Genomic DNA, 6,507 nt, shown 5'->3' on the forward strand with positions numbered 1-6,507 from the left:
GGAGGACCTCATGAAGACCCCAATCAACACTTAGAGGTCTTTTATGAAATATGTGGTACCATGAAAATGAATGGAGTTCCTTCAGAAGCAGTTAGATTATTATTATTTGGGTTTTCTTTAAGAGATAGGGCAAAGCAATGGCTGAATTCTTTGGCCCCTAATAGCATCACCACTTGGGAGCAGTGTGAGCAACAGTTTCTTGATAAATTCTATCCACCAAGCAAAACAGCTCATATGAGGAATTTAATTGCAAGCTTCAAGCAAACTGACTCAGAATCTCTTTTTGAAGCATGGGATAGATATAATAGTATGCTCAGACAATGCCCACATCATGGGTTGGAAAGATGGTTAGTGTTGCACACTTTTTATAATGGTATCAACTATCATACCAAAGTGTCCCTTGATTCAGCTGCTGGAGGGGCACTTATGAATAAAAGTTTAGATGAAGCTGAAGAAATTATTGACAGTGTAGCACGAAATCATCATCAATGGGCAAATGAAAGAAGTGGTGGCTATTCTTTTGTAAACCCAACAATTAAAACATCAGGGAAGTTTGATGTAGATGCAGTCACTCTTTTGTCTGCAAAATTGGACGCTCTTACAAAGAAATTTGAGAATATGGGGACTAGTGCTAATATGGTCAATGTTATTAGTACATCTTGTGAAGTATGTGGGAGTTCAGAGCACTCAAATGACTCATGTCCATTGGGAGCTATCACTGCACAAATCAATCAACTGGAACAATGTGATGCAATCATGAGTTACAATCAAAGGCAGAACAACCCATACTCAAATACTTATAACCCTGGATGGAAGAGCCATCCCAATTTTTCTTACAGAAATAATCAAGATCAAGGACCATCTATAGGGGCAAGACCAAATTTTCAAGCTGGGCAACAAAATTTTCAACATCTATCTTCTCAAGGCTTACCAAAGTCAAATATTGAAAAGATGCTTGAAGAAATTATCTCAAGTCAGAATGAAATGAAGCAAGATTTAGCAAAGCTCATTCAGAGAATGGATAATTCTGAAAAGCATCAAAAGATCCAGGATAGTCAAATTGCCCAACTAGCTTCCTCATCATCCAGAGCACCAGGACAACTTCCAGGAAAACCTGATGTGAATCCTATGGAGCATTGCAATAGAATTGAGCTTAGGAGCGGACGGACCTTGGGAGACTCCCAAGTGACTGCTCCAAAAGGGATACAAAAAGAAGAAGAGCTCTCTCCTCTTATACCAAATCAGATTCAAGCTAATGAGGAGAGTACCATTGAGGTTGAAGAGACTCTCCCACTGAACCATCAGAGCAAAGTTGTCCCTTTTCCTCAGAGACTTACAATGCTCAAGAAAGATGAAGAATTTGGCAAGTTTTTAGAAAAAGTTAAGGAAATTTGTGTAGAGGTACCTCTTATTGATGCTATTCTTCAAATGCCTAGATTTGCCAAATTCCTGAAGGATCTCATGTCAAACAAGAGAAGAAGAGGAGAGGTTGAGACCATTGCGCTTAGTGAGGAATGTAGTGCTATTTTGGAGAAGAACACTTCCCCAAAACTAAAGGACCCAGGGAGCTTTTATATTCCTTGCAACATAGGAAAAGAATTTTTTGAAAAAGATTTTTATGATTTGGGGGCAAGTGTTAGCCTCATTCCCTATTCAATTTGTAATAAATTAGGTCTCAAAAATATTAAACTTACTACTATGGCACTTCAACTTGCCGATCATTCCTGCAGGTACCCTTTGGGTATTATAGAAGATGTGCCAGTAGAGGTGGATGGGAATGTTATTCCCACAGATTTTGTCGTGTTGGACATGGAAGAGGACCCCAGGATTCCTATCATATTAGGAAGACCTTTCCTTGCTACAGCTGGAGCTATAATTGATGTCAAAAATCATAAGCTTTCTTTGGTAATTGGTAAGGAAAGGTTGGAATATGATTTATCTAATATCTCTAACCATGTCTCGTCTCTTTTAAATGCTTGTAGCAGGACAAGCACTTATAAACTTGAGGAATGAAATTTCCATCCTCATGGAAGGCCACCAAACGAAGGAGACAATGTGGTGGAAGATGTTGGGAGAAGATCTCCCAACAAAAATGAAAAGTATATCTGTCCTCCAAGGGCGAGGAAAAGAAGTGAATGATCAAGTTTGGTCGAGCTAAAGACCTTAAACAAGCGCTTCTTGGGAGGCAACCCAAGGGTTCTTTTAGTTAGTTTTGATTTGTATTTTAATTTCTTTTAGTTTGATGCATTCTTTTGATTTTGTTTTCAGGTTAGGTGCAAAACAGAGCCCGACCGTGTGCTATACACGGCCAGGCAAAGGTTGCAGAGAAGGGAAGTGCTTGGGCCGTGTCATCCAGACACGGCCGTGTAGGATCTCCCGAGGAGAAAAAGGTCTAGGCCGTGTCTCAAACACGGCCGTGTAAAGAATCCCGAGGAGAAAAAGGTCTAGGCCGTGTCCCAAACACGGCCGTGCAAAGAATTCCGAGAAGAAAGATGGAGAGGCCGTGTCCCAGACACGGCCGTGCGAAGAATCCAGAGAAGGAAGAGGGGGAGGCCGTGTGGATCTGCACGGCCCGTGTAGGAGAGTTATTAAAGTCTTCTTTCTACCTTACACGGCCAGATCTTGGCCGTGTTCCGCACACCCCCAACTCTCCAAAACATCTCTTTCTCTCCCAATCTCTTAAAAACTCCTCTCTAATCTCTCAAGATCTCTTAGATCCGGATTCTCCTCCTCTCTAAGACTTGGACTTTTTGTTCTCCTAACCTAAGATCTTTACTCTTTGAAGTTTTGTTCTTTGAGTTCCATTTTTCCAACCCTAGATAATTCTTCCCCTATCTAAACTCATCAAGATGTCCAACATTTTGAAGAAACTTCGCAAAGGAGGTGGTGGATCTAGTGGAGACAAAGAGAAGGAGCCATCAAGGGACAAAGGAAAACAACCAGTGAAGGGCAAAGGCAAAAGGACTTCACGCAACGAAGGTAATGACAATGAATTCAATATTGTGTTTAGAAATGATGATCAAGTAACTAGATTTGTAATTCTTGTCAATAGAAAGATAGTGTGTACTAGATATATGGACCCAATTGTTCTTGATATGCTTGGAATTAGGGAAGATGTATATTTGATTATTAGGTTTTTGGATTGGAGTGATATTATGTACACACATTTGCCTACATATCCTCGTCTTGTTTTGGAATTTTTAAGTTCATTGGATGCCCATTTTACTAATGAAGATGATTATTTTGGAAAAATCTCATTTAGACTAATGAATCAAGAATTTCTATGGGCATTTAGTAACTTTAATTCTTGTTTTGGATTAACCACCGGTAGCCCTCGTAGGTTTGATCCAAGGTTTAATTGGAATCATTTTTGGAATGCAATAACTGGGTTAGATCAACCTTATGAGCCTTCAAGAGCTAAGGCCTCTAATATGCAAAACCCCATCTTTAGGTATCTACATAGAGTCATGAGTAAAACTATTTTTGGTAGGGGAGAGAGTGATGGGGTGGTTAAAAAGATAGAGCTTTATGCTTTATGGGCTATGCTTTATAAGGTTGAATTTGATTCTGGTTTTCATTTTGTTCAAACCTTATTAAGATCTGCTAGGGCATCATCGAGATCAATTGTTTTTGGTGGTTTGATTACCCGAATAGCTTATAATTTAAATCTTGATGTTGATGGGTTGGAAATAATTCATGGTAATGACATGATTGACATTGATGCATGTCTTGCTATGAAAATGATCGTTCGGGATGAGAATGGTTTCGTATTTCCTAGGAGGAGTGGTTCTCCTTTACCCCTTCCTTTTCCTGAACGAACTACTATTCGTAACCTGGCTAATTGGGTAATTTCTGAGTTAGATTTTGAGGATAACCCTTCTATACCTGGAGACACTGAGCCACATCATGAGCCCTCGTCATCTGGTCACCCGCAGCCTTCTAGTTTTATGGAGCCTGCTAGGCATTCTTTTGCATATGGCACGGGATCTTCTAGGCTTGATTTTTCAGATTTTCGTACGTCTCTAGAATCACTTCATGAGAAGTAAGATGCCCAACGAAAAATGTTGGAGGGGCGCTTCTCTTTATCTGATGATCAGTTTAGGGAGGTACAAAATCATTTTCAGTTTACGAGGAATTTTCAAGGTCAAGTGGCTGAGTTTGTGCAGGATTATGATATTGATCAGGCTAGGATGAGAGATTTTATGCGAGTATGATGCTTACTAGCCAACAAGTAGATGCTTTATATGAGTATCATAGATCCTTGGGTGAGATTCGAAGTTTTCCTAGTTTTCCTATTGGCCAACCACGTCGTAGACCTCCTTTCCTCGTCCACCTCCACCTCCTCCACCATATTGATTTCATGTTTAAGTTTAGGGTGTCATGTAGTTTTAGTTTTGTTAGTTTTTCATGTTGGTTCTTATTTTCATTGCTTGTTGCTTTATTTTGCTTGTTTTGAAATAATCATGGCAAAAAAAAATTTGAGAACATCAAATCTTCACTTATATGCTTTCTTGGATTCAAGTGAAATGTTAGCACGATTATTGTCTTGATTCATGATGTTCGAATGATGCTAGTAGTAAACTTTGTGTAGTTCTTTTTTCTATCTTGGGAAGCATTAATAAGCTAAGAATCTTATGGTGATGAGTTTTAGTTTTGGTTCAACCTTAAGGATTTTATCTTCACTACACTTGTGCTTGATGCTTGAATAGTTGATGTCATTGAAATAGTCATGATTCATCTTGTTTGCTTAGTACTTGGTTTCCATGGTGATTTCTCAACTTTCATTTTGGTTACTGGATGAGGCTCAAATCATTAAAGCTCATTTGGAAAAATCAAAATATCCCAACATGTGTTCTAAAAGTACATTTGTGAATAAGTTTTGCACAATGCAAACACTTATAAAAAAAAAAAAAAAAAGGATATAAAAAACAGTTGTCATGAGTGGAATCTAGCAAGTCACCCCTTTGAGACCGAGTTAGGTTACTGGGAAATGACTGCTTAGCTTCCCTTGAGATTGAGCACACCTTTGAGACCTTGGGTTAGTTGAGAAATATGAACCAAGTGAATGGTGAGTAAGTGCCTATCACTGGTTACTTGTCTTTCACTGGAAACACTAGGAATTCAAATTTGATGACGACTTGACTAGGACATGGATTGAAACTTGAAGGGTGTTGAGTTACTTTTACACTGTGCACAAGATTCTTATGCTTGAACCATACTTTACTTGTTTCCATGATCACGCTTGTTAATGAAACTTTTTGATAGAGTTAGGAAAGTGCACTAGGTTTTATGAATGTGTTGTAGAACATATGAATTTAGACTGCAGCATTTTGCTTGAGGACAAGCAAAGGTTTAAGTCTGGGAGTGTGCGTAGATTATATACTCTTTTATGCATGTTTTTACGCACATTTACATACTTTGAGCATGCTTGATCTATGCATTTTTATACTTCCAGCTTTCCTTTTAGCATATTTACTCTTTTGGTTTGGAGATCTGCTTTTTGTGCATTTTCTGTACACAGGAGTCGAAATTGGTGAAGATTATGCGTCCTCGGGCAAGCTTGGAAGGAATTGAAGGGAGAGAGCATCAGGCCGTGTACCACACACGGCCGTGTAGTTTTAACAGGAAGGGAAGAGGACATGGCCGTGTGAATCTCACACGGCCGTGTCTTGATTTGAAGAAATTAGAGCAGATGCCTTACATGGCCGTGTAGATCTACACGGCCGTGTGAGGTTTCCAGAGGCCAAGCAGGTGGTGGCCGTGTGCACCACACGACCGTGTAGCATTTCCAGAGCGTGTGAGTCACATGGCCGTGCAGCTTTGGCAGAGAAGGAACTGGACATGGCCGTGTGAATCTCACACGGCCGTGTCATGGGGCCGTGTGGCGCCCGATTTCCTCCTCTATTTAAACCCTCCTTCATGAATTGAAAGGGGATCTCTCCCCCTTTGGGAGAAGGCAAGATTTGGTGGTATCCTCCCATTCTTGGGAGGATTTCTGGGCGATTCGAGGGGAGTTCTTGACGATTTCGACTCCGGAGCGAGGATTGGATCCGAAGACGAGGCTTCTTCATAGATAAGTTTTCTCTTTCCCCCTTTTCTTGGTTTCTTGGATTGGGGATTTAAGAAATGCTTGTAATCTTTATTTCTTCGGGTATTCTTCCTCGATTCATGGAGTAGATCTTGTATTCTAGGATTAAGGGAGTATTTGTATGATGGATTGATGTAATCTCTTATGGATTTGCCAATTTCTTGTTTCAATGACATTGTCTTGCTTGTATCAATTAGATCTTGAATGATTAATGGTGATTTGTGCTTAATTCTCATTCTTGATTGATTGTTTGGATTTCTTGTGGACTTTGTAAAGATAAACTCTCACTCGATCATCCGAGGGATCCACGTGACAGGTGCAAGCCCGTGTAAGGACGTTTGAGAGATAATCTTGAAGAGGAAATAGGAATATTCAAGAGAGTAGGATGGATCTTGTGATTAGTTTCTTGTATCTTGATA

At 39.8% G+C, this 6,507-nt stretch overlaps 1 non-coding gene across 1 annotated transcript; it reads right to left on the reverse strand.

Annotated features, from left to right (window-relative positions):
• Positions 1–232: 232 nt before the first annotated feature.
• On the reverse strand, positions 233–338 carry LOC122037863. The gene has a single exon (XR_006127760.1). It is a non-coding gene; the product is annotated as a small nucleolar RNA R71 (small nucleolar RNA).
• Positions 339–6,507: the final 6,169 nt, after the last annotated feature.

Source organism: Zingiber officinale, unplaced genomic scaffold (genome assembly GCF_018446385.1).
Source record: "Zingiber officinale cultivar Zhangliang unplaced genomic scaffold, Zo_v1.1 ctg98, whole genome shotgun sequence".
NCBI lineage: Eukaryota > Viridiplantae > Streptophyta > Magnoliopsida > Zingiberales > Zingiberaceae > Zingiber > Zingiber officinale.